Source organism: Pinus tabuliformis, chromosome J (genome assembly GCF_031772625.1).
Source record: "Pinus tabuliformis cultivar Carrire ecotype Pingquan chromosome J, CPIR1, whole genome shotgun sequence".
NCBI lineage: Eukaryota > Viridiplantae > Streptophyta > Pinopsida > Pinales > Pinaceae > Pinus > Pinus tabuliformis.
Window position 1 is genome coordinate 814,968,231 of NC_142295.1, and position 17,974 is coordinate 814,986,204.

General features: G+C 43.6%; 1 pseudogene; it reads right to left on the reverse strand.

The window, feature by feature from the left end:
* Window positions 1-1,195: 1,195 nt before the first annotated feature.
* LOC149229195 (DNA replication licensing factor MCM4-like) overlaps window positions 1,196-17,974 on the reverse strand; it is a 67,848-nt pseudogene continuing 51,069 nt past the window's right edge.

Genomic DNA, 17,974 nt, shown 5'->3' on the forward strand with positions numbered 1-17,974 from the left:
GGAGCATGTCTAACTTCCCATTTTCCCCCTTCACATCCATTTACTAACATCCCTTAATCAGCGAAGATTCATGGAATAATTTGAGGTTTTATGCTGGTTCTTATGCCTTTAAAAGCCACATTTCCTGTGTAAAAATCTTTTCATTTTGATCTACTCTTAAAGCTAAGTGGTTTTCAAATAAAATTAGTCATTTCACTTCTCATTCACCTTTTTCATCCATATTAACCCTTAACTTTTATTATCTAAATCCCCTATGTTACCCTTTCCCTACTATTATAACACCATGGTGTATAAATCCCAGCATTGTATAAATATCCTCATTTCTAGCACTATAGCTAAATAATTTTGATTTAGGGAGACATTAGTCCTCCAGGGACTATGGTCACCACTGTCATGGGATTGCCCTGACCTCTGGTTGGAGCAATAACCTCCCCCTAAGCCCTCACTTTTCCTCTGTTCAACAAATTCCCCAAAGAACCCCCTCACCTCTGCTAAAAACTCGAAAAAACCCACAAAAACCCGTAAAACCAAAGTTTTCCGCCCAAAAATATTAAATCAAATATTTTAATGTGCCGGCGGGTCCCCCCCAACATGCACGATCCGTCGGGAGGCCCGCCAGCCGTCCATCGCCTGCCACCCCCGATCCAATGGTGGGCGGGCATTTACAGATCTCGATCTGCCGCCCTTTAGCGTCCGGGGAACGGCGGTATTAGGGCCCGTACCCAGGACATGCGTCAAGCGCTGGGTTTGTTCGGAGCCCCCCGCCCCAATACCGCTTATCACCAAAGGCGGTGCGGGGAGACCGCTTACCGCCTCCCCGATACCGCCTATCCGGCACACGTCACCCTCACGTCATCCTGACGTCATGTCGCTTCCGCCCGCCCCCGTGCCCCGTGGCCCTCCACGTGGCCCTGCCGCCACATCCGCCTGCTACCTCGTCCAGCCATGCTGGCCTCCAGCTCAGCGTCCACGTCACCCGTACCCGGGCCCGCCGTGACGTCGTGCTGACATCATCGGTGGAAAGGCGCCAATTACTCATTCTTGCCAAATTGGTCGTTATAAACGCCCAAAATAGCCATTTTGTGTCATTTTCAAGCGAATTACAAAGAGCTCTTGTCGCTGCTTCACCGCCAAATCGCTTCTAGACCTCCAAATTTGAAATTGCGACCGTGCCAACTCATTAAATCAGCTGCATTCAGCCTTCACAGTTCAGCCCGCAGGCCTTCCAGCTCGTTTTCAGGTATTTCACCGCAGCTTCTCTGTTTTCCCACTGAACATACCAATTTCTATGTGAATTATCCATAAAAAACATTCAATTGCCAAATTGCATACTGTCTTTCACCAAATTCACCTTCAAATCCACCTACATTATCCTTTGCCCGGCAATTCACTATTAAAACGTTAATTCACGGTCGAAGGTTACCAGTTCGGCCTTGAACTTGCCTGGCATTGTTCCCTTTTGTCGGGTGTATACCAGCTGCAGCTTCTTACCAAAGTAAATCGCATACCCTCTGCAATTTACCCCTAGAAATTCACAATCCCTGTGAATTTACCAAAACTGCAGAAACCAGCCTGCCTTTTCCACTGTGAAACACATTTCAAACATTGTCTACAGTAAGGCTATCAATTAAGCTCTGAGGAACCTTGCAAACCTTGGCACTCATCTTGTTCAAAATCAGATTATACAATGGCTACCCCTGCACCCTCAACCTTCAGTGTAGCTCCATTAAATCCACCAAACAAAGACCTGGAGGCCTTGCCCTTTGCTGACAAGGACTACCTCATTGAAGACTTTGTGGGTAACAGGGACTTCTTGCAGACCTTCAGTCAGTTAAGAGAGGACTACCTGAATGGTCATGATACATATGGGATATGGGAGTCAAACCTGCCATACTATTGTCTCCCATCTGTAAATGTTTTTCCTGAGATCATTCACCTATGTGCTGGAAACTATGATGTGCAGCAAAGAGCCATTAAGTCTCCATCTGGGAGCATCCTCTTTCACATCAATCCTGAGACTATCAATAAGATGCTCCACTTTGATCAAACTGAGCTGCTGTTCCCCTTTTCCATGAATTATCTGCTGGACACTGGTGCCAAGATGACCAGTGAGGAGATTCAGAAGGTCACCAGGACATTTATGAGACCTGAGTGCCAGCCTGCAGGGCCACCTCCCTACCTGGATGTCTTTTTCACTGATGTAGGCAGGCTTTTGCTGGACATGATTGCCTATGTGTTGGGATACAGAACCAGTGAGCATGTGGATGAAACAATGCTGATATTGCTAGCTGCTTACAGCCCAGGCCAACCCCCTGCCCGCAAATATAACTTTGCTAAGTTCATAGCTAACAAGATTCATGATCAGTTGAGCAGAGTGGACAGACAGGGTGTCTTCAAGTAGTCGGCCTATATTTACCACCTTTTCATGTACTATCAGTCTGAGGCTTTTCCATGCTACATCAAAAAGCTGGATTATAGAGGGGAAAGAAGATCTGTTATCTTTTGGACCTCTGTCTATCACAAAGTCTCAAATTCACCCTATTCCTACTGTGAATTTGTTGACCAATTTGTATACCCAGTCTCTTGCCTGTTGATGAGGTCCCCCCTCCCAGAATATCAACTGAGATACAGAAAGCTCTGCAACTTTCCAAAAAATACAAAATAGGTGATTGGTACCTATATGAGAATCATACAGTCATCAGAGTCTATGGCTGTGAGCTCTGTCCATACAGGCTCCCAAAATATGTGCCTATGAGGTTATTTTCCTTGGAGTATTACAGGCAGTTAATTCAGTCCGACCTCACCCACTTCCACAGCTCCAAAAAGAAGGCCCACCTCAAGTTCAAACACCAGTTGGGCCCCTTCATCATGAATAAGAAAGAAGGATGGGAAGAGGCCGACCTAATCCTCAAAGATAAATACAAGCTGTCATATAGTTTTCGGTGGGTCCCTTATGACCCTCAAGGCTTCATTACTGCTAGAAGAAACAAGTACAAGCTTCTAGGTTATAGGCATTGTCAATACCCACACATTGAAAGATATGCCAACCAGCAAGAATGGCAGCAGGGTACTCTAGTTGAAAAGCTAACTGAAGAAGAGACAATGCTAAAGAATGTAAAGGAGCTTGAAAAAACTATTGACCTAGACTATGTGCAGTAGGTACCTTTCAAACAGCCTTATTCAGCAGGAGAAGGGACCTCGGCCTCAAGGACTGCACCAGTTACACAAGCACCTTCCACATCAGCACCAGCTGCAGATAAAGGCAAAGGGATAATGGGTGCAGAGGAGGAAACAGTGAAAGAAAAGCCTGCCCCTGCAAATGAGCAGCATCAAGAGCCCCAACAAGGGCAGCAAACAGAACAGCAGCAAGAGCAGACTACCCCCCAACAAACAGAGCTACCAACAGCTCCAGTAATGCAAACTCCACCTCCACAGACTGAGCCATTGACTGCTCCAAGTTTGCAGACCCCAGCACATGAAGAAAGGGGTATGAAAAGAGAGAGAGAAGAGTGCACTCCAATTAGTGGATCCTCCCAACAACCAGGAGCCAAAAGGCAAAGGCTAGACTCCCCAGAGGTAGAAGACATCACTGAAGAATTCCTTGACAGCTCAAGGAAAAACAGGGAGGGCAGCCAGCACACAGGGACAAGCTCCTTTCAGCAGGAGCAAGGATTGCAACTTGGTTTGGAGGTGTCTTCCTCCTCCCAGCAGAGCAAGAAGCCCAAGAGCACTAAGGCTTCTTTCAAACAAATAAAAGCTCAGAATGATCTGTTGAGGGCTGAGGTCTACAAGCAATTTATAGATGCAACACCAGCCCAGCAAGAAAGGCTAATGTCTGTGTATGACATTAAAGAGGAAAAAATAATCCTCAGTCACTTTAAGCCTACAATATGTTGTGGGGAAAAGTATCCGACTCGGAATGACCCTATCCCGACTCTAAGGGTGACAGTTCCTTAGCAACAACTGAAAGTAAAGCTTTGATATTTTCCTTTATGAAAGTACAGAGAAGGAAGAAAAGATTAACCAACCGGTGTCTTTCGCTTTTGTCGATCCTGTCCTCTCTCTTTGTCTCTTGTTCCCAGCTCCTTGCTCTCTTTGCCGGCCCAGCTACACACAGATCCTGCACGAACAAGAGAGGGAAACTACAAGAAACATGTACTCATAACTGATGCATGGATTAGAGTGACTCAGATATACAAGTAAATACAATACATCAATGCAATACAAGTATATAGGAGAACATTCAAAGCTTTATTGATAGAAGTAAAAGGGTTCTGAGAAGGTTACAACCATCAATGGCTCCAATCCAGCAGCACCTCCCCAGCAGCAAGAAATCTCCTCTTCACCTCTATAAAAGCAATCACCCAATAGCTCTAACTGTAAACCAACAGCACTTCCTTGCTTTGCACAAAATTCCAGCCTCCCTAGACCTCATGAGAGAGCTCTATATATAGGAGATTTGGAGAAAGGATGAGTCAGCTTGAGGCTGGCATAAAGCTGACTAGTGTCCTCTCCCACTTTAGTTAAACTTCAGTTCTTGAGTCCACTTGGAGATCCTTGCTTACACATGGAGATCAAGTACCTCTTACTCATCACAGGGCGAATCCCTTGAACCAAGTGTCAGTTTGGAAGCTTCCTGGGCAGTTGACACCTTGCAGAATGACTGTGCCACTTGGCCAATCTCGCCCAGCGCAGGTAGCCTTCATTGGTTTTGACTTTCAGCGCAGGTACAAGGAGGAGCAGTTGACATTCAGCGCAGTTGCTCAGTGGAGCAGCTGACATGATCCAAAAATAGCCTGTTTTGAGTGTTTTTCAGGTGGAGAACTGATGGGAAGTGCTGTGGTTTGCTGACCTTGTTCTTCTAGGGGTAAGAACAACATGTTTAGGGACTGAGGATCCCTGTAATTATTGACATTTCATGCTCCATGCTGCGAGGCACAAAAATGTCTATAACAGTTGCCCCCTAAAGTATGAGGCCGTTTATCGGGTGAAATGCTTTATCTAGAGGGTCCGAAGTTCATTCCAGTGCTGAGGAGGCGCCCTGTAATACAATACAATACAATACATTATTTTTCATTCTGTTTTCATGATCTAGCTGAGGCGGGCATTCCCATGCTCAGCTTTATAAATACATTTTGGTACATAGAACAGACGATCGTCTGATGGTAGACCGATAATTCTCTGCTGGAATTATCATCCTTTGAGTAGGATGATCATCTGCTGCAATGATGTACATGACAAATGCTTTTATATTTCCTGAATATGTATCGCAGCCCGGATGGATGAAACTAGATCCGGGGTCTTCAAACTCGTTCGATCTTCACTCTAAGTACAAGTCGATCCATGTGAGAATTTCGCTGAAGTCGAACATGGAAAGACATCGCTTGATTACCGGTCAATGATGAAAACCGTTAACAAGCGCGAGAGGAATCACCGATAATGATAATGACCCTCAAGGTACCACAGTACAATTCACGTGGCGTGAATAAAGGACTTGGCGTCGAACGCCACGCAAAATCTTCTGGTCGAAGGTCATTGATGTATACCTGTCGCCGGAAGTGAGAAACTTGCCATTGAGGCATGCAAGCTTCAAAGTACTGATGGGGTTGTTCCTAGATCAACTCCTTGGATAATGAGCTGAAGTCGACAAGAAGCGATCCGTCAAAGGAGGGCCTTCATGAATCCCACATCAATGACACGGAACGGAGCTAATGATTTTAGTGGAGGTGAAAACAAACTGTGACATATGATTCAGGGTGGCGATCATGAATGGATGAAGGATAATGTATGGCAGTGGATGGGACACGGTTGACACTTTCAGAATGACCTCTCTTGAACATATAACGACACTGATGCGATGGATCGGTAGCATTACCCCAAAATGTGGATGGTTTGGCGAAGACCATGGTGATGAGACCGGTGAATGAAACAACCCAACCCGATGTGGTACGGAAGAAAAGTGTCATGTTCAAGAGCGACTTGCTACCGTTAAGCTTTGATGTTCTCCCAATTTTTCCCCAGTCATTTCTGACCAGTACCTCTTTATTTTTGTCAAGCTTGAGGAGGATAACATATGCTTGTTCTATAACCTGCCCTTCGGGCAAGCCCATCGCTATGATTTAACGAGCTTAGCGATAGGGAAACTCGTTCTCGTCTAAAGACAAGTTTGTCGCTATTTAATCATTTTAACGAGTCTAACGACAAGGAAAACTCGGTCCTTTTCATTTTTAGAGAGTCTGAAAAGGTACATAAAGTCAACTCCAAAATTCCTTTTTCGTCATCTAATCCCTTAAGTCCGAAAAAGTATAAAACAATACAGAAGGGATGAATTTTCGATTGCTTTAACGAGCCGAACAAAACAAGCGCTCGATCTTTTTGTGCAATAATCCCTCAGGTCCAAAAAGATTAAAATCTAGAGGAGGGATAGCGTTCCGGTCTTTTAACGAGCTGGAAGGCCAAAACTCGGCAAACTTTTCATATTTTACGAGTCAGTGAAAAGAGCTCAAAGAAGACTCGTCTTTTGAGGAACGAGTGATAAACAGGGATAGCAGCAGATTCCAGGTACAGGTTGGAATATTCCAATCACGGCAGTGTCACAAGGATGGCTAAGTGAAATCACTCTTCGCAGATGTTTCTCAAAAGAGGCAAACACACAAATGGAGGTGAATGATCGGCCAAATGACGGTGGAGGTGACGGTGCACAAACACGACCAAGGCTTTTATGGCTGATGAATTTACGATCTCAGAAGGGTATTTACCGGTTCATTTTTTCTGAATGAGCTTGAACTCTAAAGGAAAGCCTGCTCATAAACTTATGTTTATTTTTTTAACGAGCATGAACTATGCGCTAAAACTGCTCGGATCTTGCGTTTATTTTTTAACGAGCATGAACTATGTGCTAAAACTGCTCGATATACCAGTCATAGAATAAGAACGCCTCCTGTGAGATAGCTATTTTTTAAGGAGCTTTATCTCACGAAGCTATGCTCCAACTTTGGCAAGTTTTTACCTTTGCCCCACAGACTTTCTTCATGCAAGGTCGGAATCGGCTAATCCTACGAGTTTAAAGGGTTAGACCTACAGGTTTAAAGGGAGGACCTAAAAATTTAAAAAATAAATAGTCGTCCCTCGCTCACATTCCAAAAGTTCGCATGCCCCCAGACATAGGATAGAATTTCGAGGCTGCCCCTCCTCTCCCCTACCTCTGCTTTTCTTTGGGCGTTCACAGCTACTTGTCATCTTGCCAATCTAATGTTAACGATACTAGTCTTCTCGTTATTTTAAGGGGTCTTACGCGATACTCAGGCTTCCCGTCGGCCCAACTTTTAACGAACAGCTATTTGTGACAAGAGAAGAACACTACTCAAAGACAAAACAATGGTATTATTGAGGGAGGCTTGCCTCTTTCTTATTATCCGAAGAGGGTTCTATTCGTTGCCGCAAATCAATCTCTTTCTTCGGCGATGTCTATCATCAGGTTACTAAAGATGGTGACCACCTGTTGCAGCAATAGAATCTCTTTCTTTGGAGGCTGCCCCTACTTATCCTTCAAAACATATGTTTTAATGGGTGAGGCTTGTCTTCAAAGATGGTTACTACTTGCTACCGCAAATGGTCCCCTTCCTTGGTATCCTGATTATCTAGACAAGGGGAGCGAGAAGCTGATTATCTCACTCGCATAACTTTGACAAAAGAATATTATTCTAGAACAACCCCTCTTCCACCGCCGGACGGGGTACGGACTAGTCCATTCTTCTGCGGAAATTCTACCTTATACCCAGGGTTTCTTCTGCCCGAAACAGACCAGGGTGCATGCCCCCTGGGTTCCAGTCTTTCTTTCCGAATCACTCGCACTCATCAGGAAGGAGGACTGGGGGTGGAGGCGAATCTTGAGTGAACAGACCATTTAGGATCGGTATTTGACTATTTGCGATGCGAGATCCCGGAAATGAAAGTTGGTCTACGAGCTTGACCATCCTTCCTTCATGTGGAAAACACATTACTCTAAAGAGTGAGGAGACTATCGCTCCCATGCAATAAATATAGTCACGTCCAAGGAGTAGGTTATAATCCAAGGGTCCCTGGACGACCATCACGTTTAAATTGACGGTCTTCCCTTTCAATGTAACAGGTACATTGGGGAGGATCCCTAATGGTCGACTGGTTCCTTTATCAAAACCTGAGAGATTTCTTTACTCAGGTAAAAGCGCTGGGGAACCCAGTGCTTTCCAAGCAATAGAGGAAAGGATACTCACAGACGCCCCTTCATCAATGATAGTACCAGCCATAATCATTCTATAGATCTGGACAATGATTCTGAATGGTATACTGGCTGGTAACCGGGGTCTGCCTAGTTGATTCCAATCAAAGGATACAACCAGGTTGCTTGGTGGTGGGACCGAATATACGGCCGTGTATGACCCTGATGATGTTCCTTCCTGCGATAAAGGAATGGGCGCATTGCCCTGACGCTCATCAGAGTCGGTGCTGATGAAAAGAACCTGGATGGTGTCATCCTTATTCTCTTCAGTGAGGGTGTCGCATGAAGCTGACTCTTCGGCGACGGTGTCATTTGAAGACGGGTCTTCAATGACGGAGTCATTGGACGATGAAACCTCTAAAGGAAGAACCGGGTCAACTGCCGTTTTGACCTTTAGACTTTCGTCTGGTCTGGATTCAGTAGGTTCATTCTCAATGACCGACACTTCAGCTGACCACTTGAGCGGGTCAACTGGATTTTCAACTATCGAGGGATTAGGCGCGAGTTTTTGGTATCCAGGAGGAAGTCGCAACGGTGAAACCAGGCGATCTTCCAAAACTCTCTTTGCCTCATCTAAGAATGGACATTTGTGGATGGCATGATTGCCTTCACACAATAGACAGGGTGATCTTGGTCCCCTTCTTTGTCCTTCACTCTCGTTAGTTGACGGACTGCAATCAACATGACAACCAGAGGTTGATGCTACCGGATTGTGCAACCTTGGGGACCAGTCCCTTAGTATCCAGGGAATACAAGGACAATCACGATGGAAGTGGATCCCTTTGCAAATGACACATGGCGATTTAGGCCCGGTCGGTGCAGTGTGTGGGTTTTTGTCAGCTTTCTTCTGCTTGCCCCCAGTCGCCTTCGCCAGAGGCTCCTTCTGCTTCTTTTCTCTCTTCTTCTTTTCCTTCTTCTCTTTGGGAGGCTGACTCTTGCCAGCTCTACCTTGCGAAGATGAAGGATCAGAGGAAGTATCGTAAGAAGTGGAAGGCTGGTGGGTAGTTCTAGATTGTTCTGACTGTTGATTCGACTGCTCAGGATTAGTGGCGATCTGGACTACATTAGTTGAAAAGAGCCATACAGGTAGGCCGATTGTCAATCCTGGAAGTGACAATGTTGCCATATGAGGCGCACCAACATCTCCCCAAGAGGAGAAGGGATTTGGACTTCCGCCAAGGTTACTTCCTTGGTTGGTGGGCTCCATACTTTTCAACTGAAAGATCAATGTGGGAATAACAGGTGATTATGTTCCGCTTAAAATAAATTTTATTAACGACGCTTTTAGACACAAACTTGCTTTTTCATGTTCTAAGAGTCGAGAAAAAGCTAAAGATGACTCTAGTCGACTTCGATGTATTAACGAGCCCGAAGTGACAAATGCTCGGTTGGACTTTTTCAGTTATAGAGTTTGAAAAAGGCCAAAAGAAACTGCTCTGGAGATCTAGGCAGAGGGTGTGCCAAACCTTTCGTGAAACCACAGAATACGTTTTACGGTACGGGTGGTCGATCTTCGTGAATGCTGTGTTCACTGCATCGCGATCAGTAGGGCGGCCGACACGGCTTCCTAAGGATAAAGGATAAATGCCTATAGGGGTCTCCCAATATACGCGACGGTACGCGGGAGCACAAGTCCGTATTAGTGCCACCGACTCTCAGGAGGAATCACCCACCTTCGTAGAGATCGACAGTCACTACGTTTAACGACGCCGGAACACGTCTCTACCTAGACCTCTAGATGTTTGCGTTATGTTACAAAGCGTTGTTATGTAAATTGGATTTATTTTAATGTTGATCTTGCTTAGCAGTGTGCCTTTAAGGATCACCACGAGATGTATATATACAACTTCCTAAATGCAATCTAAGATGAGAAGCAAAACTTTTCAATCTTTCAACTTTGAAAACCTTAATCTACTGAGGGAAAAGAAAGACACAACTTTTCGCACAGATCATAGAACACACACTAAAATGCAAATTTTCCTAAATCATCAAGCACACAGTCAAATGCAAATATGCACAATGCATGTATTTCTTTTCGTTATCCTTAATGTTGATGTAAGACAGAAAGGAAAACTGTTGTATGACTTTTGAATCTAATTTCAAGCGAAAAATAAACAAGCTTGTCCAAAATCAAAAGACACCTTAAGATCGACTTGTTTAGACACTGGAAATGTATAGATTCAAACCATAAAATGAAAAACAAACAAACTCAAACAGCCATGAACAGTAATAAAACTAGCTCTTAAGATCACAAAGACACTTTTACAGTTCAGGATCTAAGAGGTCACCGCTATACTGGTTCGCTTTTCACAATGGGAAACTGTAACTGAAGCAAGAAATACTGAAAGAACACTCACAGTTTCATCACACAACTGAGGCGGAATAATGTCAAGGAAAGTTGGTTTACAGCAAGTACAATGACCAGCAATCAGCAGCAAAAATCAGTGAAAACAGGGCTAAGACACAGTGGGAAACCTCAGGAAGACATAGCCTAACTGGGTCAGCGCAGGCTCTGGTCTGTCAAATTGACTCTCAGCGCAGTTCCCGAAGGGAGTACCTGCGCTGAAATGCAGACTGCCTGTGGACAGCCTGCACTGAGACACGAGAGTTGCGTTTACAAGGGTTTCCGGGTCATATAAAGCTCAAAAATGCACTGTTTTTGCTGAAATAAAAAGCTATAGGTCAAGTACAAGCTAAGGGATGATCAAGAGGATGAAAAGCTATCACAAAGAGTACAAGAATCTTTTGTAGATCAGCTCTTCAAATCATGAATCTGCTCAGAAAATGAGCAAGAGTAGCAGCCCCTCTACTTCGCTTTTGATATAGTCAAAAGCTTTTCGATTTGGTACTCTTTTCTTCATGAAATGAATAGCAAAGATACTACAAACACCAACAAGATACTAGGCTCCCCAGCGGAGTCGCCAGTTTGTTGTGGGGAAAAGTATCCGACTCAGAATGACCCTATCCCGACTCTAAGGGTGACAGTTCCTTAGCAACAACTGAAAGTAAAGCTTTGATATTTTCCTTTATGAAAGTACAGAGAAGGAAGAAAAGATTAACCAACCGGTGTCTTTCGCTTTTGTCGATCCTGTCCTCTCTCTTTGTCTCTTGTTCCCAGCTCCTTGCTCTCTTTGCCGGCCCAGCTACACACAGATCCTGCACAAACAAGAGAGGGAAACTACAAGAAACATGTACTCATAACTGATGCATGGATTAGAGTGACTCAGATATACAAGTAAATACAATACATCAATGCAATACAAGTATATAGGAGAACATTCAAAGCTTTATTGATAGAAGTAAAAGGGTTCTGAGAAGGTTACAACCATCAATGGCTCCAATCCAGCAGCACCTCCCCAGCAGCAAGAAATCTCCTCTTCACCTCTATAAAAGCAATCACCCAATAGCTCTAACTGTAAACCAACAGCACTTCCTTGCTTTGCACAAAATTCCAGCCTCCCTAGACCTCATGAGAGAGCTCTATATATAGGAGATTTGGAGAAAGGATGAGTCAGCTTGAGGCTGGCATAAAGCTGACTAGTGTCCTCTCCCACTTTAGTTAAACTTCAGTTCTTGAGTCCACTTGGAGATCCTTGCTTACACATGGAGATCAAGTACCTCTTACTCATCACAGGGCGAATCCCTTGAACCAAGTGTCAGTTTGGAAGCTTCCTGGGCAGTTGACACCTTGCAGAATGACTGTGCCACTTGGCCAATCTCGCCCAGCGCAGGTAGCCTTCATTGGTTTTGACTTTCAGCGCAGGTACAAGGAGGAGCAGTTGACATTCAGCGCAGTTGCTCAGTGGAGCAGCTGACATGATCCAAAAATAGCCTGTTTTGAGTGTTTTTCAGGTGGAGAACTGATGGGAAGTGTTGTGGTTTGCTGACCTTGTTCTTCTAGGGGTAAGAACAACATGTTTAGGGACCGAGGATCCCTGTAATTATTGACATTTCATGCTCCATGCTGCGAGGCACAAAAATGTCTATAACACAATACCGCAGCCTAAGTCAGCTGCAGATTTTGTGAAGACAAGGGTGGAGGTCATGGCCAAAGACATCCATCCCATGGACCAAATAGAACTCCACAAGCAAGCTGGAGAAATGGTTTATGCAACCTTGGTGGAGAGGGCAACCATGGCCCATGAGCTGAAAGAATCCCTAAAAAACACCAATACACAGTTGGATTTCGAGAGAATGTCCTCCTTGGCCAAAGACAATAGAATAAAGTCTCTTGAGGACATTATCATTGATCTTGGACATGATCCTAGTGATCCAAAGGGTGTGAAGGCCCTTATGAAGAAGAAAGATGATGACCTGAATGCATTAAAGAAGAGGTTGAAGCTGCAGCCCACAGAGCACCCTCAAACTGCAGAGCTTCAAAAGCAAAAACAGGTTGATGACCAATTAGACCTTATAATGCAGCAAGACCAGAGGATCAGGGATTTGGAGAAAGAGCTGGAAGGAGCATTACAAGATAAACAGGGAGAATCCACTTCCCAAGCTCCTCCAACTACTTCAACAACAACAACAACTTCAGGGGCAGCAGTGGCCCCCACAACAGAAGCAGCAGCAATAGCAGCAGCTCCAGATGCCAGTGCAAGTATAGAAGAATTGACTAAGGCCATCAAGGAAATGGAGCTCCAGGCTAATGAAATAAAGAAGGCCAAGGAAAAATTGGCAGAACTGGATGCCAAATATGACAAGTCAAAATTAACTGTAGCGGAGCAGGGCAGAGAAATAAAGGCCCTAAAAGACAAGATCAAGGCCTTAGAGAAGGAACTGAATCTAGAGATTGCCATGGCCGACATAAAGAGGATTCTATGGGCCAAAATCGGCCATTCCATCAATCAACAATGGAGGTCAATCAAAACAATACATGAACAGATGGACTTAATGGGCCAAGCACAAGCAGAAATCCATAAGGCCAAGACAACACTGGGAGACAAGCCAGAACAGGCCAACAGGATGATAGACTTCCTGAACAGGCAAGAAAAGGAGGAACTGGCAGCCATAGGCATTGCCAACAGAACCGAGGTTGTCCTCACTGCTAAGAAGGCACTAACTATCAGGAACTATGTACAAACTGTGGAGAGGAAGTGCTATGAGATACAAGCTGAGGTGGAGGAATATAAAGTCAAGATGGCAGTGCTGCAATCAAAGGGACTGCCCAGCCTCCTAAGTGGTGCAGGAAGACTGATCTCTCGAGACCAATTTGCCAACAGAATGGCAACCACTATTGAAAATTAGATTATTGCATCTGGCAGTACATCTGAGCAAGCAGGGCCCCCCACAGGACAGAGCTTGTATGAAAAACTTGAAGGCCTGTTCTTCATTGAAAATGAGGTAAATCATCTGTTTGAAACTCCTCCTAACTTTTATTTGTATACAGAGGCTGATGAGACCTTGATAAAAATTCGGAGGCATCAAATGCCTAAGGAGGATTGGTGGCAAGCAATGCTTTAGATTTTGCCACGGTAGCCTCTGTTGTTCGGCCACTGCCAGCTCCAGGTCACTACAAGACAAACAGCATGACAAAGTCAGAAATAAAGGCAGCTGAAAGGGTGACTCAGCATAAGGACAATGACAGCTAGCCTAAAGGATAAGACAATACGCAAATTTTGACAGCGTATCCTCAGCCGACTCCAACAGCCGCCAAACCAACTGCTTCTGACTATTTTTGACAGCTAAAGCAATAGAAAGTTACTACAGCTTTTAATTTCTCAGCTACCAAGCTCTAGGAGTTGGCATAGCATTTATGAGCCATTAACTCCTTTTCTTGATATTTTTACATGTAAATTTTGTATAAATACTCCCCTTAGTAACGCATAACGGGTTGGTGATTTTTGACTCGAAGGCAGATCTATTGTATACTCTCAGTTTATATAATACAAAGGGCTGGACTAGCTCAGTGATTTCCTGAGATATTTGATGTCTGGATGATGCTAAGTGTGCTGATGCAGAATTCCTGTGCTGTCTGATGAAATAACAAGTTTTCCTCAATCTCTGTTCTTGTCGTTTTATGTTTATCAAATCATACTCATGTTGTACTAAGCTAGCAGTGAAGAAAAAGAATAGTGCAAGATTTGTTTCATTACACCTTGTGCTCAAATTTTACTGCTGTGAATGTTTGTCTTCAGGATTAACCATGGACATGAATTCTTAATTGCTCATGTGTCTATTAATTCTATGTGTATGAATGTTACCTAGAAATTCTTCATTGCTTCTAGATTAATATTCTCGTCGTCTTTCTTTAGCAGTTTACTGTAAGATTCTTAATTGCCTTGCATAAACTGGATACACCCCACTCAATAACTATTATGAACGTTTTTCCTCAGACACTAATCTGGCTTTGCAGCATCACTACAGTATCACACAGCACCTCAGACAAACTAAAGGACCACTGACTCCATGCCCAATGGACTAGGACATGCTAGTGAGAAACATATATATATTGACTAAAGTCATCACCAAACACATTCCAAAAAACAAAAGCTTGAACATCATAGCTAGCCTAAAATACTATCAGAACAGAGACAAATCATAAAGAGAGAGCCCTCTCTGATTACAGCTTGGCTAGAAGCTGCAATCCAAAGATTGGTTAGTGGTTACCCCGGCCGTATTCCCTTGGGAGTCAAAGGGAACAACCTAGGTGATAACAGGAAGTTCGAATCAAGGGTGTTAGTAGGTAGGTAGAGGCCCTGTAGCTATGTGCAGAGAGGACTAGTATAGTCCGCAGCTGTGTGCGTAGACCCCTATAGCTGAGTGTGCAGGGAAGATCTGGTTGTATTGAAGAGAAGATCAATAAAGATAAGAATTTCTGAATCATTGTGTGTTTTCTTGCAGATCTATTTATTGCTTATATTCTGAATTTATGCATCATCTGTTATAATTGCATGCATGGGGTTTCAAGTTTAAATGTTTGCTTAAAGACTATAATAAAAAGCTGAGATCTGTAATAATTTTGTTAATAAGAAAGTGTGTCTGTGCGGATCTACGCGAAAGCCTGATAGCAGTACACAGTGGCGAGGCCACAGAATGGTTCACGACCTCTCCAGACCACATTAAGACATCCCAAGGGTGTGGAAACCTGGTTCCAGCACCCTCCCATGCTACCTCGGGTGAGACCTCAGCCCACGTTCCGTGGGCTGTTGCCGAAAGGGCCGGTAGCTGCAGAATTTGTTTGGCTAATAACTCCTTCGAACTTGGGTCAGGGCCTAATAAGCCAATAGTGTCAAATACAACAAGAATTGAAAGCTCAGGGTGTTATAGACATTTTTGGGCACTGCAACCCCAATCATAAATGTCCATTAAACAAGGGCTCTTAAGTCCCTAAAATTGTTGTTCCAACCTCTAAAAGAACAAGGTCAACCGATTACATCTTCTCCCAGAAGTTCTCCATGAAAAACTGCTCAGAACTGGTCAAAAATAGACCATCTCACCTGCTCCATGGTCAAAGTGCGCTGCATCCCACCTAAATACACATGGGAGGTGCGATGCATCTTGAAAAGCCCTTCTATGGGGTGCGATGGGCGAGAGTGGACAAATGGGAGGGTCAATCTGCAAGGTGGAGAATCATGGAATCTTCTAGAAACTTCTACTGTGACACTTGCCTCTCTACATTCACCCAGGGATGAGTAAGAGATAATCAATCTCCAAGTGGATTCAAGAACTATCAAAGAGAGGACACTAATCAAATCTCAAAAGTTGACTCACCCCCCTTACAAACATCTATATATGGATCCCTCATCCCAGAGATCCAGAGGCTGGAATTTTGTATCTTGTAAGGAAGTGCTACTGGTTTCTTGGTGCAATATCATAGTGTTGGGTGATCTAAGCTTTTCATGAGGTGAAGAAGGGCTCTCTTGCTGGGAGGATGACGCTGGGTCAGAACAATTGGTTGTAATCCTCTTTGCGTTTCTTGATTATTAATAAAGCTATTCAAGTTTTCCTCCACATTCTTGTATGATTGATGATATATGGATTTGTGTGGTCAATATATATCTGGTCCTATATTGTTTATGATAATAGATCTACGTTCTTGGATAGTGTTATGCTGCTTTGATTCTACAGGTGCCCTTTGAAGCTGGGTATACGAGGAAGCGAGTGGCAAAGATCTATCAGAAGGGAGAGGAATCAAGCAAGGAGCCAAGTGCAAGAGAGAGGTTGGTCTCCTTTACTCCCCTCTTATCTATTTCTCATAAAGGAAAACGAAAGTAGTTTTAGTTTGTTTGTTTCTAAGGTAGCTACCAGCCTTAGTGGGACTAGCAGCTCTGCATAAACACTAGTTTTCCCGATAACAAAATGGTGACTCCGCTGAGGAACGAATAGATTGTTTGTTTATCTACATTGGTTTACTTTATAAACTTATAGATGGAGCCTGAAGTCAAGCTAGCTAGTCTTCGAACTGCATTTGCAATGCAAGTGCAAAGTAGATCAACACTGCTTCAGTCTACTCTAGGTTTTGTTTATGAACTGAACAATCGATTTCTAAGATCTCTAATTGCCCTTGTGGTGACTCTAGTAACCTCTTTAGATCTACCTCTGTGATTGATTTACTGATTACCCCTTGCTCGGCCTAAATCCCTGAACTGAGCTGCAAACTGTGACCCGGAACCTAGTTAAAGTCTCATCCCTAGTCCAGTGCACTATCTCTTCTGTGAATTCTAGATTCATCGAACTTCCTGAGTGTAGTAGGTGCACTGCATCTCTTGTTCACTGTGTTACAGGTGCGCTGATCAGACAAGGCATTTTCTGCTCTCAGATTTTGGTTTCTGTTTTCACTCTTTTCAGCTCTATTCAGGAATTTTGCTGCCTGTAGTTAGTACACCTCTGTTGAAACCCCCTTCCTTGCCATTATTCCACCTCCATTGTGCAAAGAACTGTAATTTTTTTTATGTATTTTGATCCATTTCCAGTTCTCTTTTACAAAGAAGTAGCGTAATTGAACTATCGTCTCTTGATTTGAAAGTGTCGCAAGTGTCGTTTTTAGTCATAGAAGAGAATCCGATTGTTCTTGATAGTCGATTACACTGTTACTCTTGTATTTGATTTCAATTAGTAGCTTTTCAAGTGTCGAAAGCAAGTTTTCAATTCCAAATCGCAATGTGTCGTCATTGCCTTCATTTTGTCTTGAAAAGAAACTTGTTAGTAATGTCGCTTCGAAAAATAATTTAGATTTGCACTTAGCTTTCTTTTTATCATTCACACATTAAGAAGGCTGAAAACAAATACATGCACATGCATTTGCATTTAGACGGTTTTTTGGTTTGATTTAGGACAGTGCATATAGTGTGTGCTCTCTGCTCTATGTTGAAAGAACGTCATCTCTCTTTCCTTAGTAGCTAGGATTTTCATTGCAAAAAGAAGATTAAATGATTGTTTATCATCTTAGATTGCATTTTAGGAATTGTACATCTACATCACGCGGTGAACCTGAAAGGCAAATTTCTTACGCAAGATCAACTGTAAAATAAATTTAATGAATCTAAAAACTCTTTGGAACCTAACACACAACATTTAGAAGTCTAGGCTAGAGACGTATTCCGGCATCGTAAAGCCTGGTAACTGTTGTTTTCATTGTTGGTTGGGTGATTCCTCCACTTTGAGATGATAAGTGCTAGTACGGACTTGTGCTCCCACGTACCGTCGAGTATATATTGGGAGACCACAATAGGCTTTATCCTTTATTCATAGGAAGCCATGTCTACCGCCCTA